At 42.6% G+C, this 17,293-nt stretch overlaps 2 long non-coding RNA genes and 2 pseudogenes across 9 annotated transcripts in view; 3 read left to right on the top strand and 1 right to left on the bottom strand.

The window, feature by feature from the left end:
* The window catches only part of LOC144580131 (uncharacterized), a 160,931-nt gene that overhangs the window by 83,729 nt on the left and 59,909 nt on the right, over window positions 1-17,293 (top strand). The window lies entirely within an intron of this gene.
* Window positions 1-17,293, bottom strand: part of LOC103791187 (uncharacterized) — a 59,817-nt gene that overhangs the window by 14,156 nt on the left and 28,368 nt on the right. For both annotated transcript variants that reach the window (XR_013529138.1, XR_013529140.1), the window contains exon 3: window positions 16,321-16,447. This is a non-coding gene — a long non-coding RNA (uncharacterized LOC103791187). The remainder of the gene's footprint in view (window positions 1-16,320; window positions 16,448-17,293) is intronic.
* On the top strand, window positions 8,180-10,016 carry LOC100401259 (nucleophosmin pseudogene; annotated as a pseudogene).
* On the top strand, window positions 10,630-14,550 carry LOC108590970 (immunoglobulin-binding protein 1 pseudogene; annotated as a pseudogene).

Raw genomic sequence — 17,293 nt, 5'->3', positions numbered from 1 at the left:
TCATGGCACTGCACTTCAGCCTAGACAACAGGGTCTCAAAAAAAGACAACTGTGTCTCAGAAAAAAGTCTATAGAAAGAAAATGTATATCATTCATTTATTCAATCATCCATTTATTCAACAAATAGTCAATGAGTACCAATTATAGACAGACACTGTTCAAAACATTCAGAACTCAATTCTAGGCATCCTGTCACTGCTGCAGCAATTATAGAGTACTTTTTTAGTTTACAAAGTTATTTCTCCTGATGTATTAAATTGGTCACCAAAACCTTAAAATTTCCAAAAGAAGATAAGGCTACTTTCCACCATCCATAAAGGTGGGTAAGATTTGTTTCCATAACTTCAGCACCATGTAATGATGGTTATTGTGGCCCTGAATTATTTCAAATGTAAAGAATGATAGTGACATCTCTGTAAAGAGAGAGGCCTGATAGAAGTTTCTCATCAATAAGTGATCATAAATGTAGGTGATGATGCTATTCCAAAAACACCACTTATGGATAATATAATGCACTTGAAATCTAAGTACGCCTCTCAATAACAGAAGTGACACAAGCTGACATAAATAAATAAGTGACCAGTGTGTTATGATGATAAGTGTTTTATAAATACCTAATTATATCATATTAAACAAGGGTGGAAAATGGTGGTGGGGCAGCTACACTCACATGTGTCCCTTTCTAGTTCCTGAGAGCTTCTCAAAAATTTTTACAAGGTGGTCAGTTTCATGCTCCGTGCCTCAGGACAATGTGGAAATTTCCTTAGGTGGACCTGCTAAATTCTTAAATAGACCCAGGCAACAAATGATATACTAAATATTTAATTAGTACCAAGAAAAGCATTTGAACACACTGCAATCCTTTTTTGAGATGGAGTCTTGCTCTGTCTCCCAGCCTGGAGTGCAGTGATGTGATCTCAGCTCACTGCAACCTCCACCTCCTGGGTTCAAGCAATTCTCTGTCTCAGCCTCCTGAGTAGCTGGGATTACAGGCACCCACCACCATGCCCAGTTAATTTTTTTTGTATTTCTAGTAGAGACAGGGTTTCACCATCTTGGATAGGCTGGTCTTGAATTCTGACCTTGTGATTCACCTGCCCTGGCCTCCCAAAATACTGGGATTACAGGCGTGAGTCAATATTTCACAAAAATAGATAAATTCTAGAAGTTGCAGGGCTAAAAAACAAAAGGATAGTGTGAATTTCTTACATATAAAATGTAGACATTAACATTGTATTTTCCAAAATATGGCTATTTTCATATATGAAAAATAACGTGAATGCATTTGATATGAGAAGGTGAATGATATTAGTCGTTTGAAATGTGTCCCTCAGAGGCTATATCTAGGAGTTAAGAAACTTAAGATCTATTTTTGTTTTTCAGTCCAGAGCGAAGTTAGCAAGCATTGAAAGCTGTTTATTTCAGAGATGATGAAAAAATGAGAATGCCCTGTGTTCCTATGACTTCAAAGAATCCTGTAGACATAACTTTATTCATCTCAGAGAATACATATGCTAATTATGTTATACATATTATATATAATAAACTACTTACTTGCTTGTTTTATAGAAAGAGAGTTCAGGCCTTGGGAAAACACTTGTGCAAAAGTGGAAAAACCAGAAAGAAACTCTTAGGTCTTCTAACTCTTTGGCTTAGATTATTCTTTCTCTGTAACTGGAGACACATTTTCTTCCTGCTCTAACTGGTTCCATGGATTGAGTTACTAGACAGTAGGAATGTATCTTTTTTTCTCTCCTAGTTTCCACTACTCACTGTTGATTCTCTTCCCATCTCTCAGTTTACTTTCCAATCTTTTTCCAGTGTCTCTTCTATTAGATACTTCTCAAGTCTTGCAGTTATTGGTCTCTCCTCAGCCCACTCACTTTCTTTTATTAAATTGAGACTGAGTCTCACTATGTTGCCTAGCGTGGTCTCTAACCCCCAGGCTCAAGCAATCCTCCTGCCTCAGTCTCTCCAGTAGCTAGAATTACAGACACACACTGCCACACCCAGCTACTTTTTTTTTGAGACAGAGTCTCACCCTGTCTCCCAGGCTAGAGTGCAATGGCACAACCTCAGCTCACTGGAACCTCTGCCTGCTGAGTTCAAGCGATTGTTATGGCTCAGCCTCCCGAGTATCTGGGATTACAGGTGTGTGCCACCATGCCTGGCCAATTTTTGTGTTTTCAGTTGAGATGCAGTTTCACCATTTTGGCCAGGCTGGTCTCAAACTCCTGACCTCAAGTGATCCACCCACCTTGGCCTCCCAAAGTACTGGGATTACAGGAGTGAGCCACATGCCTGGCCTAAATTTTAGCTCATGGAGGTGTTAGTCCATCTCAGTGAGACTATCTGACACTTTCTGCTGCCCCTCTTCACTACTTCTAACTGAGCAGTAGTGATGATGTTCTGTGTTCACTGCCCTTAGCATAGAATTGGTAGAGGAATAAATGCAGACAAGAAAGGATAGTTTTCTTAGTTTTTCCATTTAAAAGTAGACTGTGAGGCTGGTCATGATCACTCATGCCTGTAATCCCAGCACTTTGGGAGGCTGAGGCAGGTGGATCACCTGAGGTCAGGAGTTCAAGACCCACCTGGCCAACATGGCAAAACCCCGTCTCTACTAAAAATACAAAAATTAGCTGGGTGTGGTGGTAGGTACCTGTAATTCCAGCTACTCAGGAGGCTGAGGCAAGAAAATCACTTAAACCTGGGAGGTGGAGGCTACAGTAAGCTGAGGTTGTGCCATTGCACTCCAGCCTGGGTGACAAGAGCAAAACTCCATCTCAAAGATAAATAAATAAATAAACTATGAAGCCCATTCCAGAAACAGTAACCTGAAGGAAAATATATTTAGTCTAAAAATCCTTTCTTTCGAGCATCAGAATCTGGCTTTTGAATATCAGAAGCTAAAATCCCACAGAATTTAGAGCAGTAAAGTATTTCTATCATCAATAAGTTTGGACGAAGACATGCATATATAAGAGCTTGCCACTCTAGAGGATATAAGATCCCCTGAAAAGGTGGAGGAACAGAAACAATTCTGATGAGCATCCTTTCTTGCACCATTCCAAGCCTGAAGAGAAGCAAGGGAAAATAAAAGAAACTCCAGATTGGCTGGGGTCTCAGAAGTGGAGGGAATCTGGTGTTAAACATCAGTCTCCACCTGGCACAGGGCTCATACCTGCAATCCCAGTACTTTGGGAGGCCAAGGTGGGAGGATTGCTTGGAGCTAGGAGTTTGAGACCAGCCTGGGCAACACAATGGCATCCCACCTCTACAAAAAACAAAACAGTTAGCCAGGCCTGGTGGCATGTGCCTGTAGTCTCAGCTAATCTGAGAGGCTGAGAAAGCAGGATCTCCATGGCTTGAGCCCAGGAGATCAAAGCCGCAGTAAGACATAATGTACCACTGCACTCCTGCCTGAGCAATAGAGCAAGACTCTGTCTCAAAAAAATAAAACAAAACAAAAGTCAGTCTCATATAGGCTTCTTGCATCCTGCATGGACTGGGTATAGGTCATAAATGTTGAAGCCAAGAGTACATGAAACCACCCCACTACCCTACCTATAGCCTTCTAGGCAGGTAACAAGCAGCCAAATATTTTCCATTCCCTGGGAGAGATGTGAAGACAACAGAGAGAGATGATTTAGGATTAGGAAGAAGGAAATGGTAGCAGAGAATCCCTTGAACATTCTGACCAGAGATCTGATAAGAAAATAAACATCTCAAGAGATTTCAGTGAGAAAGATGAAGAACAACCAAAGGCCAGATAAAATGTGGCCATTGAGGCCAGGCATGGTGGCTCAGGCCTGTAATCCCAGCATTTTGGGAGGCTGAAGCAGGAGGATCACTTGAGTGCAGGAGTTCAAGGCAGCCTGGACAATGTAGGAAGACCCTTGTCTCTAATTTTAAAATTAACATTTATTAAAATAAATAAATGTGACCATTGAGCCCTAGACACTACCTAGTCTCTCCCTGACCTCACCAGAATGCACCAACATAGCACTCAGAATTGAGATGCAATCCTGTGGTGAGAAGGAGAGAGGCAAGAGTTTGATCAGCTGAGAAAGCCCTGTTGGCTAAAAATTACATTTCAGCCACTAGGCAGAATGGGGACTCAAGTTAAAAATCAAGTTTTTTGAGCTGGGCACATTGGTGCGCACCTACTACTTGGGGAGGCTGAGGTGGGAGGATTGCTGAAGCCCAAGAGTTAGACACCAGGCTGAGTAACATAGTGAGATCCCATCTCAAAAAATAATAGTAATAATAATCAAGTTTATATAGAACAAAAATTAGAAAAGCTTTGTTTCCTGCATACCCAAGTATGAGTACTGAAATTTGTTCAAGCTACACTAGTTTTTATCTGTTCACATGATTGTCTAACCACTGGGCTAAAAACTCATCAACAGTAGGGACTGAGACTTTTCATCTCTGACTCCCTATCACATAACATAAAGACTGAAATGGAGACTGAATATGTGGTCAGTGGATTCAGCCATTTGATGCCCATCCAAGCATCAAATATCCAATGTTGCCAAACACCCTGGTGGGGGTAAGATAATCCAAGAGTGCAAGCTATTTAGCCAGGGATTCATATGCGCTTGGGACAGTGAAGAAGACATAGTAGGGGCAGTGGGGAGGCAGCCTGTGGGAAATCCCAAGAGGTGCCTTTGTGTAATCATCACAAGAGATTATAAGTTTTATTAAACCACGGGAATTTTTTTCAAGGCTGGAGGAATCTCTGTAGGATCTAACCCAAAACAAAGTCAGGCATTTTTGCTTCAAAGCCTGTAGACAGGGCTTATTTTAGAGTAGGTGGATTCTATCTTTGCCTCCACGTGTGATTTTAGAGACCCAAGCAGCTCCCTGCAAATCTTCCCCATCTGCTATTGCTGGGGAATTGTATTTCACTGTCAATTCTCCCTCCATTTCTTTAGCCTAAAATCTTATTCCTTGATAAAATGGAGACAGATTTGAGAAAAAGAAATATTTTGAGTTACTACCAGCCTTTTATCCTTTGAGCTGACCAAAAGAGTGAATAAATTTTTTAATTTTTATTTTTAGTAGAGAGGGGGGTTTCACCGTGTTAGCCAAGATGGTCTCTATCTCCTGACCTCATGATTCTCCTGCCTTGGCCTCCCAAAGTGCTGGGATTACAGACATGAGCCACCACACCCAGGCTTCTCATTTTTAAAACAAGAGATAGGTTGGATGGAGAGGTAGAAAGTAGCAGGTACAGGGAAGTTGGGAAGGAGGCTGCCTGAGTGGCAAAAAGACAGAATAGAGAAGCCCAGCTAACAAAGAATGGCAGTTCTGCATAGGGCCTTTTATACTTAGGCAAGAACAGGCTATGGATCTGGATCTGGGAGAATTAGAGAAAGAAAATAGAGGAGCTCTCCATCCCCCATTGCCTCATGCTAGTCATTGGTGCCTTGAGAATTGTCCTGGCCTGCTTAGCAGCAGTTTTCTGTCTTGGATAAATTGATGCTTTTCTAAGAATTAAGAGAGGCATGATGGACAGCAGCAGAAGTAAACCCTGGGGCATGCACCAACTCACCGTGTTGATTCCTGAGCTTGTGATATAGAGAACTATGTAATTACAAGACTATAATTCTTGTCAATTGGCTTGAGGAAATTAGACACACAAACCAAATTGCCAGGAGCAATGAGGTAAGATAGATTTTTTTGGAGCCAAATGTATTTTATGGATGTAAGCGTCTTTGAGGCTTGGTTTTCCTGATGAGAAGACATTGCTGAGTGAAATCTAATGACTGCAGGAAGTAGCTCTCACTTGCCAAAGCAAAGAAACAGTGATAGTACTGGCAAAGATATAACAGGCACAGTCTGAAGGTCTGAGAATGTTCTGGAAAGATTGACGGTCAAGTAGCCCATTCTTCTCCCCATTTAACTGGGTCTTCTCAAGCAGGATGAAAATAATCTAAGTTCATCTCTGCTGTGCTTCTGTTCAAGTGACTGAGTCATGGACACACTGGCATGGCTTAGAAACAAATACCTAGCCATTGTCTTAGTCCATTGAAGCTACTGCAACAAAATCCCATAAATTGAGTAGTTTATAAACAACAGAAGTTTATTTCTCACAGCTCTGGATACTGGCAAGTCCAAGATTAAGATGCCAGCAGGTTCGATGTGTGATGAAGGCCTGTCCTCTAGTTCATAGCCAGTGGTAGCGGACTATCTTCTTACTGTATCCTCACATGGTGGAAGGGGCTAGCTAGCTCTCTGCAATCTCATTTGTGAGGGCTGTGTCCTCTTCTTCTAATCACCTCCCAAAGGCCCCACCTCCTACTATCATCACCTTGGGGGTTAGAATTTCAACATACAAATTTTGGAAGGACACAAACATTCAGACCCTAGCAATCATTGATTGTACCTTACGTGTCTTTGGAAACTTAGCACTTCCAAATGGAATGTAGTCAGGAAGACTTAAGTGTTGTAACTTTTTTTTGAGACAGAGTCTTGCTGTGTCACCCATGCAACAGAGTACAGTGGCCCAATCTCAGCTCACTGCAACCTCCACCTCCCAGCTTCAAGTGATTCTGGTACCTCAGTCACCTGAGTAGCTGGGATTATGGGTGTGCCCCACCATGGCTGGACAATTTTTTTATATTTAGTAGAGATGGGGTCTCACCATGTTGCCTAGGCTGCTGTTAATGTCCTGACTTCAGGTGATCTACCCATCTTGGCCTCCCAAAAGTGCTGGGATTACAGAAGTGAGCTACCACACTCAGCCAAGTGATGCAACTTTTACTTCTGCTTTTCTCTTTGATCTTTACCCTCCCTGCCAACTGCTCAGCCTCTCGGTTGGCAAGGTGAAGTTAGCACTGTGCTGAGAGCCACGGATGTGCTTGTTGATTCTACATCGGGGAAAAGAATCACCAGCACATCTCAATCTAGGTCAGCAAGACTTTAGTGCTAGAGCTTGAAAAGCAATGGATTAATAATAATAATAATAAAAATAATAATAATAACAACATGTCCCCAGGGTTTCTCTTACAGTTTTCACAGAGGATGAAACTGGACTGCAATGAAATATCCCTTCACTACACTCAAGAGGCAACTGCAGGTACAAGAATAAATAAGAGTGCAAGAGTAAATCCCCACTGATGTCTAGACCAGAAAAACACTGAAAGCGCTGGGCGTGGTGGTGCGTGTCTGTAGTCTCAGCTACTCAGGAGGCTGAGGTGGGAGTATCGCTTGAGCCCAGGAGTTCTGGACTGTAATGCGCTATGCCTATCGGGTGTCCGCACTAAGTTCGGCATCAATATGGTGACCTCCTGGGAGCGGGAAACCATCAGGTTGCCTAAGGAGGAGTGAACCGGCCCAGGTCAGAAACGGAGCAGGTCAAAACTCGCGTGTTGATCAGTAGTGGGATCGCGCCTGTGATTAGCCACTGCAGTTCAGCCTGGGCAACCATGGCGCAACCCCGTCTTTTTTTTTTTTTTTAAAAAGAAAAACACTGAAAGCAAATTAAGCCATTTGCAATGCTGGGATTGGTGCCTTAGAATAAAGATAACTAAAAAAAAAAAATCGGCAATCCAGCTGGGTACAGTGGCTCACACCTGTAATCCCGGCACTTTGGGAGGTTGAGGTGGGCAGATCACTTGAGGTAGGGAGTTTGAGACCAGCCAGGCAAACATGGAAAAACCCCGTCTCCACTAAAAATACAAAATTGGGTGGGTGTGATGAAACATGCCGGAAATCCCAGCTACTCTGGAGGCTGAGGGAGGAAAATCGCTTGAACCTGGGAGGCGGAGGTTGTGGTGAACCGAGATAGCACCATTGCACTCCAGACTGGGCAATAAGAGCAAAAGTCCATCTCAAAAAAAAATTGGCAATTAACCTAGGATTACAATCTTTAAATGTGTCATATCAATATTTATGCATATGTGCGTGTTTAACAAGTGAGGATTTTTCTTTTTTGTTGTTGTTGTTTAGTGCCTTGAAATGTGTGTAGCTGTTTCCTACTTTTCTTGAATTTAAGTGGTGACTTTTACAAGGTAGTTACCACAATTGTCCTTATTACCTTTACATTTGTATTTAATTTATAAACATTTTTCATTTGACCTACATGCTGGGGATATGCTTCAAGTGAAACAAGGCAAATTGCCCTTGTAAGGAAGGTAAAAGGAAAGAAAATGGGAGGGGTAAGCCCACGTCCCCCACTCTCACTTGTAGTTCATGTTGTCAAGTTGTTCATCTCACGTCTGCCACTTCTCTGCTCCTCTCTTCTAAAACAATCCCAAGATCATCTGGTCAAGTTTTCTCCAGGGTGAAAGCACATCTGTGGTGAAGGAACATTCCTGGTGGTCACTCCTGATGATTTCTGTTCCTGAGGCAGTGGATGCAGATCCGATGAAGCAAACTGGCCTCTTTTCTCCTGACTCACTGTTTCCTTGCCTCTGCTCTTCCATGGTGACCCCTGAGACCAGGAAATGTCTGACAGTCCCTTCCTCATTCCTACAGGTGACAGAGACAGCTAGATGTCTACCCACTGCCATTTCCCTGCTACAGACTAAATGCTTGTCTTCCCAAAATTCATATATTGAAATCCTAACCCTCAATGTAATGGCATTTGAGGATGGGGCTTTTTGGGGGTGATGAGCATTATTTGAGATCATGACAGTGAGCCCTTATGATGGAATCAATGCCCTTATAAAAAGAGGAGGAGGCACCTGGTGTGATTCGGTCCTGCACGGCTATTCTCTTAAGCAGTGGTTGTTTATCTCTGTCCACCTTCTCTCACACCTAAGTGCATGCTGTCACCCAATGGAAGATTGAATGGGCATGGACATGAGCCCCCTGAGGTCCCAGAACTATCTTTTTGGTTGTGAACTAAAGGCCAACAAAGATGATCACTTAAGGTGGATAATGATGAAATGAGCACCAGTTATCTTTAAGAATGGTCAGTTTAGGGACTAGTGCAAAGGATGAATTGCAGATTGTTAAAGCAGAGTCAATGAATTATGAAGGCAGTCCCATTAAAGTAACACTGGCAACTTAAAAAATGTCTGTACAGCCAACAGTTTCCCTTGGGGGCATTGAAATAACACCACCAGTGGTCTTACAGTTGAAGTGTGGTTCAAGGCCAGCGCATATTAGTGGACAGCACTTAGTAGCTGTGGAGGAAGATACAGAGTCAGAAGATGAATAGGAGGAGGATTCAAAACTCTGAAGTATATCTGGAAAGTGGTCTGCCCCTGGAGGTGGTAGCCAGCTTCCACAGAAAAAACTAAAACTTACTGCTGATGAAGATGATGTCGATGAAGATTATGATGATGATGATTTTGATGATGAGGAAACTCATCATCAAAAAGCACCAGTGAAAAAATACATGAGATACTTCAGCCAAAAATGCACGAAAGTCAAATCAGAATGGAAAAGGCTCAAAACCATCATCAACACCAAAATCAAAAGGACAAGTATCCTTCAAATAACAGGAAAAAACTCCTAAAACACCAAAAGGACCTAGTTCTGTAGAAGACATTCAAGTAAAAATGCAAACAAGTATAGAAAAAATCACACTGAACAATCCTGGGCACTACCAGTAAATTAAGCCCAAAGATGGAGAGAAAGAAAAAAGAGAGACAAATGTAGTCCATAATGAGTGTTATCAGCAATCCAGACTGAAGTCTATTTTAATCTCAATCCCCTTTTCTGATTTGCCACCCATGCCTCTTCAGGAAACAATCTCACTCTTGGTTCCCTAAAGCACTTTCTTCTCATTGCTGTGATTCAGTGAACCTTGCCCTTTGCTTTCTATTACTTGTGCATTTGCCTCACCTCTGACCATGTTTTAAATCACCTTTCTATCTGTTTAGCTGCTCAATAAATATTTGAATGAATAAAAAAAAGAGGCTGGGAATGGTGGTTCACCCCTGTAATCCCAGCACTTTTGGGGGCCAAGGTGGGCAGATCACCTGAGGTTAGGAGTTCAAGAACAGCCTGGTCAACATGGTAAAATTCCATCTCTACTAAAAATACAAAAATTAGGTGGGTGTGGTGGCACGTGCCTGTAGTCCCAGCTACTCAGGGGGCTGAGGCAGGAGAATCACTTGGACCCAGGAGGCAGATGTTGCAGTGAGCCGAGATAGCACCCCTGCACCTCAGCCTGGTTGACAGAGTGAGACTCTCTCAAAAAAGGAGAGAAAAAAAGAGGAGACACAGGATCTTCCTCTCTGCTCACCAGCAATTGAGGATAGAAGACAGTCATCTACAAACCAAGAAGTGGCCCCTCACCAGACCTGGATCTGCCAGCACCTTATCTGAGACTTCCTAGCTTCCAGAGCTGTGAGATGTAAACTTTTATTGTTTAAACCATTCAGTCTATTTTATTCTATTATACCATGTAGTCTATGATATTCTATCAGTATTATTATTTTTGCTTGGGTAATCCCTTTTAATGGTGAACTTCAGGTCACAACCATAAATATCAGTTCAACTACATCAAGGTTTCTGAAGACAATGGCTTCTCCACCCAAGCAGGTTGTATATAAATTCCAAATAGAACCTGGCACCACCCTGCAGGAATTCTAACTTCACACTTTTGGGAAAATTTACCAATATGGCTTCAGAATAAACTAACTTTATACAGCACATTAAAAAAAAAAGACTTTTATTCAGCATCACAATCAGACTAAGTGCAGACTAAAGCTTCTTTTTTTTTCCTTGCCAATGAAACCTTTACTTTATTGCAAATGTCAATATGACCAGCTTAAGAAAACTACTTTTTCTAGTCTCCCAGGTGAATAGGCATGAGCAAGTGGTAAAATTTTGGCTGGCAAGATGGGAATAGAAATTGTTGAGTAGGACATCTGTAAAGCTTCTTAAAAGGGGAAAATGGCTCATCTGTGTGCCCCTTAATATTTTCCCTTCCCCTTTCTTACTTATCTATACTAAGCACAAACACAGCACCACTATGTACATTGCAAGGATATATGTGTATTCAAGAGCACATCTCAATCATGCCAGAATAGGATGCCTGCAGGAGAGAAGCAATGGGAGTAAGTGGCTGGTACAAATGGGAAAAGCAACTTTTTGGAGGGGTGGGGGGGATTTCATGACCTCATCTTTAAAAACACACAGATACACACACACACACCCCTTTTACTTCAGTTTTGGGGGTACATGTGAACGTTTGTTACATACATAAATTCATGTCATGGGGGTTTGTTGTACCGATTATTTTATCACCCAGGTATTAAGCCCAGTACCCAATAGTTATATCATTGTGGTTTTGATTTGCATTTCTCTAATGATCAGTGATATTAAGCTTTATTTCATATGCTTGCTGGATGCATATATGTCTTCTTTTGAAAACTGTTTGTACATTTCCTTGGCCCACTTTTTAATGGAGGTGTTTTCTCTTGTAAATCTGTTTAAGTTTCTTATAAATGCTGGATATTAGACTTCTGTCAGTGCATAGTTTGCAAGTATTTTCTCTGATTCTGTAGATTTTCTGATTACTCTGTTGATAGCTTATTTTGCTGCTCAGAAGCTCTCAAGTTCAATCAGATTCCACTTGTCAAATTTTGCTTCTGTTGTGATTGCTTTTGGTGTTTTTATCATGAAATCTTTGCCCATTTCTATGTCCAGGATGATATGGCCTAGGCTATCTTCCAGGATTTTTATAGTTTTGAGTTTTACATTTAAGTCTTTAATTCATCTTGAGTTGATTTTTGTATATGGTATAAGGAAGAGGTCCAGCTTCAATCTTCTGCATATAGCTAGCCAGTTATCCCAGCACCATTTATTGAATAGGGAGTCTTTTTTTTATTGGAAAAGTAAATTTTTTAAAAAGAAGGGAGGTCAAGAAGGCAGATCAGACCGGGTATGGTGGCTCACATGTGTAATCCCACCCAGGCTGAGGTGGCTGGATCACCTGAGGTCAGGAGCTTGAGACCAGCCTGGCCAACATGATGAAACCCCGTCTCTATCACAAATACAAAAATGGAGGCTCCTCCCTCCCCAAGATGGCTGCTGAAGGTGATTTATTGCTGCTGCAGCTCCCCAAGCTGCTTAAAACCAGCAAACAGCTTCTGGAAATAGAAGAAGTAGTGACTGAATCTGCCGGTTTCCGGATAGTCCAGGAGAAGATGTTCAAGGACCTGGACCTCCTTGAGAAGGCTGCCAAAATGTTGTCGCAGCTCGACTTATTCAGTCAAAATGAAGATTTGGAAGAGATTGCTTCCACTGACCTGAAGTACCTATTTGGTGCTAGCATTTCAAGGAGCCCTCACCATAAAATAAGTCAACCCCAGCAAATGTCTAGATCCTTTGCAGTGGGCTTGAGAACACTTTATAAACTACTTAACTAAGTGCCATTGCTATCATGTGGCAAAGTCTGAGCTGCCCAAAGCCAAGAACTCTGCTGAAAATCACACTGCTAATTCCTCTATGGCTTATCCTCGCCTCATTGCTATGGCAGCTCAAAGACAGATTAAAATAGAGAGATACAAGCAGAAGAAGGATTTGGAGCATAGGTTGTCTGCAATGAAATCTGCTGTGGAAAGTGGTCAAGCAGATGACGAGCATGTTCATGAATCTTATCTTCACCTTCCGAGGTGGATAGATATCAGCTTAGAAGAGATTGAGAGCATTGACCAGGAAATAAAGTTTCCTGAGAGAAAGAAATGCTTCAAGAGAGGAATCAACTTCTAACTTATCTTGCAGGAGAGGCCTCCAGTGAAACCCTTCATTCTCACTTGGAACATGGCCCAAGTCTAATTATCTGGAGCTGGTTATTCAAACCTGGCAACTATGATGGTGAGTGACTGGTATGAGCAACGTTAGAAATATGGAGCATTCCCAGATCAGGGAGTGATCAAGGCAACACCAGAGGAATTAAGAAAAGCAGCTCAGCAACAGGAAGATTAAGAAGAAAAAGAGGAGGAGGATGAACAAACACTGTACGGAGCTCAGGAGTGGGATGACTGGAAAAGCACCCATCTGAGGGGCTATGGTGACCGACACAACATGTGCTGATCTTCCCACAACACGGCAGGACTGCAGGGTGCACACCTCCCCCGCCAAGGAAAACCTTGCAGTCCTCCCTGCCCTGGGCTCCCTCTGCAGCTGTGTACAACAAAGGCAAAATGCTAAATCTTATTTTGCATTCAATAAAGTGTCAAGTGATTGTGTGTATTTGTACACCCCCCCCACAAAATTATCCAGACATGGTGGTAGGCACCTGTAGTTTCAGCTATTCAAGAGGCTGAGGCAGGACATTTGCTTGAACCTGGGAGGCAGAGGCTGCAGTGAAATCACACCACTCTACTTCAGCCTGGGCAACAGAGCCAGAGCCCATCTCGAAAAAAAAAAGGAGAGATTGTTTACACCTGTAATCTAGTAATCCCAGCAAATTAAGAGGCCAATATAGAGGCTTGCTTGAGGCTAGAAGTTTGAGACCCCATCTGCACACACAAAATTTTTTTATTTGGCTGGGTGTGGTGGTGTGTGCCTGCAGTCCTGGGTATGGTAATGTACTCCTATAGTCCCATCTTCTCAGGAGGCTGAGGAAGGAGGGCCGCTTTAGCTCAGGAGTTCTAAGCAGCAATGAGCCCTGGTAGTCCCACTGTACTACAGCCTAGGTGACAAAATGAGACCTTGTTTCAAAAAAAAAATTAAATAAAGGGCTCTGTACAGACTGTTGTTAAGAATGTTTTCTGAAATCGGTGTTATGGGTGTTTTATTTAACTCAACTCTCTTCTCTTTGTGTCCTGGAAGGGAGGGAGAACAGGGAGAGGAGAGACAAAGAATCACAGCCAAAAGCTGTGGTCAATAATTGTATAAAACCCTGCAGTGGTGCAGCAGCCTCTACTCTATGGGTAATTAAGAGGCAAACTCTCCACTTCCACTAGTATTCCTTGAAGATGTGAGCAACAGCTCTGGGCTGTCCTGTAGGAAAGACATGGGCTGCTGGCTAGCCCTTGTATCTCAAATCCAAACATGCATTTCCTTTCCAGATCCTCTGTCCTAGGCGGTGGGGGTGCGCCCAGCTTCAGATCCTTGATTCATCTTATCTTTACACAGCTGTCAATTTTAGGACTCAATAGACTTAACTTCCTGTTTAGGTTCTCTTTTCCATCAGGAGAGACTGCTGGCTGCCTTCTTCCTCTAAGCAGAAGTGCATAAAATTAAATGTTACCTAAAGTCTCCGTGTTTTGGGAGAGGTTAAAGAAGGAGTGTGGTAGGCTGTCACATCAGTGAGCCCGGCTGAGCTATGCCTCCTTGTATACTCCACTGCCTTGGAATCTCAGTGTCCCTATGACCTGCTTTAATCAGTAGAAACAGGCAGAAGGGGTACTATTTGGAGCCAGAGACTTGAGGACTGGAAGCTTCTGTTTTGGCCCTCTGGGGGAAGCCAGCTCCCCTGTAGAAAGATGACTGCCCTAAGCCCAGTGTGCTGTGAAAAAGCTCACAACAAGTTTTACAGTGGTTTGTTATTAATACTAGATAACCCAAACAAACAACCACCATACTGCATTATATTTAGGGCTTGTATTTCCAACTTAGGGGAACAACAGCTCAGGGGAGAAGGTAGCATTTCCTTTTTTTCTTTTTCTTTTTTTTTTTTTTTTGAGATGGAGTCTTACTCTGTAGCCCAGGCTGGAGTGCAGTGGTATGACTGGGTCCCAGTTACTGGGCCCCAGTTAAAGCAATTCTCCTGCCTCAGCCTCCCAGTAGCTGAGATTACAGGCACATGCCACCATGCCCAGCTAACTTGTAATTTTAGTAAAGATTGGGTTTCACCATGTTGCCCAGGCTGGTCTTGAACTCCTGACCTTGTGATTCACCTGCCTAGGCTTCCCAAAGTGATGGAATTACAGGTATGAGCCACCGCAGCTGGCAAGTAGTGTTTCTTCTCACAGGGAAAGAGTGGTTGTTAACGATGTCTCCCATGTGTAAAAGGATGCATGACACTGCAAAGCATCATCAAATGCTGACTTCCTCTCACTGCATTTCTCTCCTCTGGCCCCTTTTCTCCCTTGACTCACCCACCACCCACCTTTTTTTTGAGACAAGTTCTCACTCTGGTTGCCCGGGCTGGAGTGCAATGGCATGATCTTGCCTCACTGCAGCTTCAACCTCCTGAGCTCAGGTGATTCTCCCAACTCAGTCTCCTGAGTAGCTGGGAATACAGGTGCACACTATCATGCCTGGCTAATTTTTTTGTAGTTTTAGTAAAGAAAGGATTTCATCTCATGTTGCTTAGGCTAGTCTCAAACTCCTGGACTCCAGCAATCTGTCCCCCTCAGCCTCCCAAAGTGCTGGGATTACAGGTGTGAGCCACTGCACCCAACCTTCTCTCCCTTTTAATGAACTAATACCCCTTGGCCCTGGAAGAAGCCTTCTGCTTCTTCTCACTCCTGTCGCTTTGCCTGTTCTGTGCCATCCACCTGCAACACTCTGCCTTCATTTCTGTGTATCAATATCACTCTAGTTTTTCTAAATCATTATTAAGTATAACTTTTTTTTTTTAGATACAGGGTCTCACTGTGTTGCACAGGCTAGTCTTGAACTCCTGGGCTCAGGCAATCCTCCTGTCTGTGCCTCCCAAAGTGCTGGGGTTATAGATGTGAGCCACCACATCCAGCCTAAGTATAACCACTTTAATAGTTTTCCATGAATATCTCAACCCCAGTAAAAGCTGCTCCTTTCCTCTGAAATCCATTCCCAAAACAATGCTAAGTAGAAAATTGATTTGGCCATTACTCATTTTGTGACATAATTTCTCTTATTGTCTTGAATAATATGTAAATGTACCTTGATTTAACTTTACAGTGGTTTGTTTCTTGTTCCCTGAATCAGATCATAGCTCATTAAGAACAGGAATATTGGGCTGGGTGCAGTGGTTCATGCCTGTAATCCTGACAGTTTGGGAGGCCAAGGTGGGTGGATCATGAGGTCAAGAGATAGAGAGCATCCTGGCCAACATGGTGAAACCCCATCTTTATTAAAAATACAAAAATTAGCTGGGCATGGTGGCGCACACCTATAGTCCCAGCTACTCAGGAGGCTGAGGCAGGAAAATTGCTTAAACCCAGGAGGTTGAGGTTGCAGTGAGCCAAGATCACACCACTGCACTCCAGCCTGGTGACAGAGCAAGACTCCTCTCAGAAGAAAAAACAAACAAACAGAAATATTGGCTGGGCAAGGTGGCATAAGCCTGTAATCCTAGCATTTTAGAAGGCCAAGGTGGGCAGATTACTTGAGGTTGGGAGTTCCAGACCAGCCTGGCCAACATGGTGAAATCCTGTCTCTACTAAAAATACAAAAATTAGCGGGGCATGGTGGTACCTGCTTGTAGTCCAAGCTACTTGAAAGGCTGAGGCAGGAGAATTGCTTGAACCCAGGAGGTGGAGGCTGCGAGCAGCCAAGATCATGTTGTTTTACTCCAGCCTGGGGGACAACAGCAAAACTCCATCTAAAAAAATAAGAACAGGAATATATGTTGTCATTCATTCATTCATTAGAAAGTCAGTAAATATCTATTGATTTTAACTATACTTACCAGTTCCATCCAGACCAAGCAGCCTAATAGTTTTCTTTTTAAAGCTCTCACATCCTATCAGAATGATTGCAACAATTTTTAACTTTTGTCCAAGACAGAGGGGATTTCTGGGAATGAGAACCTTCAGTTTTAAAACTGAAAAATTAGCCAGGCATGGTGGTGTGCACCTGTAGTCCCAGCTGTTCCGCAGGCTGAGGCAGGATAATAACTTGAACCTGGGAGGCAGAAGTTGCGGTGAGCTGAGATTGTACCATTGCACTTCAGCCTAGGTGACAGAGCAAGACTGTCTCAAAAATAAATAAATTACATTAAATAAAACTGAGAATGTCCCATGCAAACCAGGACAAGTTGGCTATCCTACTTATAAGGTTATTTTCTCATCTAATTTATATGGTGCTCTGCCCACAGTTTCAAACAGCAGAACAGTTGCCTAAACCCTATTTTCACATAAATTACTCTTGTAAGTTCTATAAGTTCAAACAGGTGGTCTCCTAAACAAGTTTTACTTAAATTTGATAGGCTTTTGAAAATCATTTGTGATAATTATACCTTACCCGAATGGAGGTTGTTTTCATAGTAGAAGCTGTAAAAAGGAACACATGTCATTTGGCCCCAGACAGTCTTACTGTATTTCATCCTGCTGCAGAGAAAGTTCAGTGCTACAGTAAGATCTTAGTTAGTCCTTTTGCTACATTGTATTGAAACACTTACCGGTCACTCTTTACTTTCCAGTACTGTCAGTTTCCTTTTTTGAGATGG

This window comes from Callithrix jacchus, chromosome 18 (genome assembly GCF_049354715.1).
Source record: "Callithrix jacchus isolate 240 chromosome 18, calJac240_pri, whole genome shotgun sequence".
NCBI lineage: Eukaryota > Metazoa > Chordata > Mammalia > Primates > Cebidae > Callithrix > Callithrix jacchus.
The sequence above is the reverse complement of the archived record's forward strand: the minus strand, read 5'-3'. Positions and strand labels throughout refer to the sequence as shown.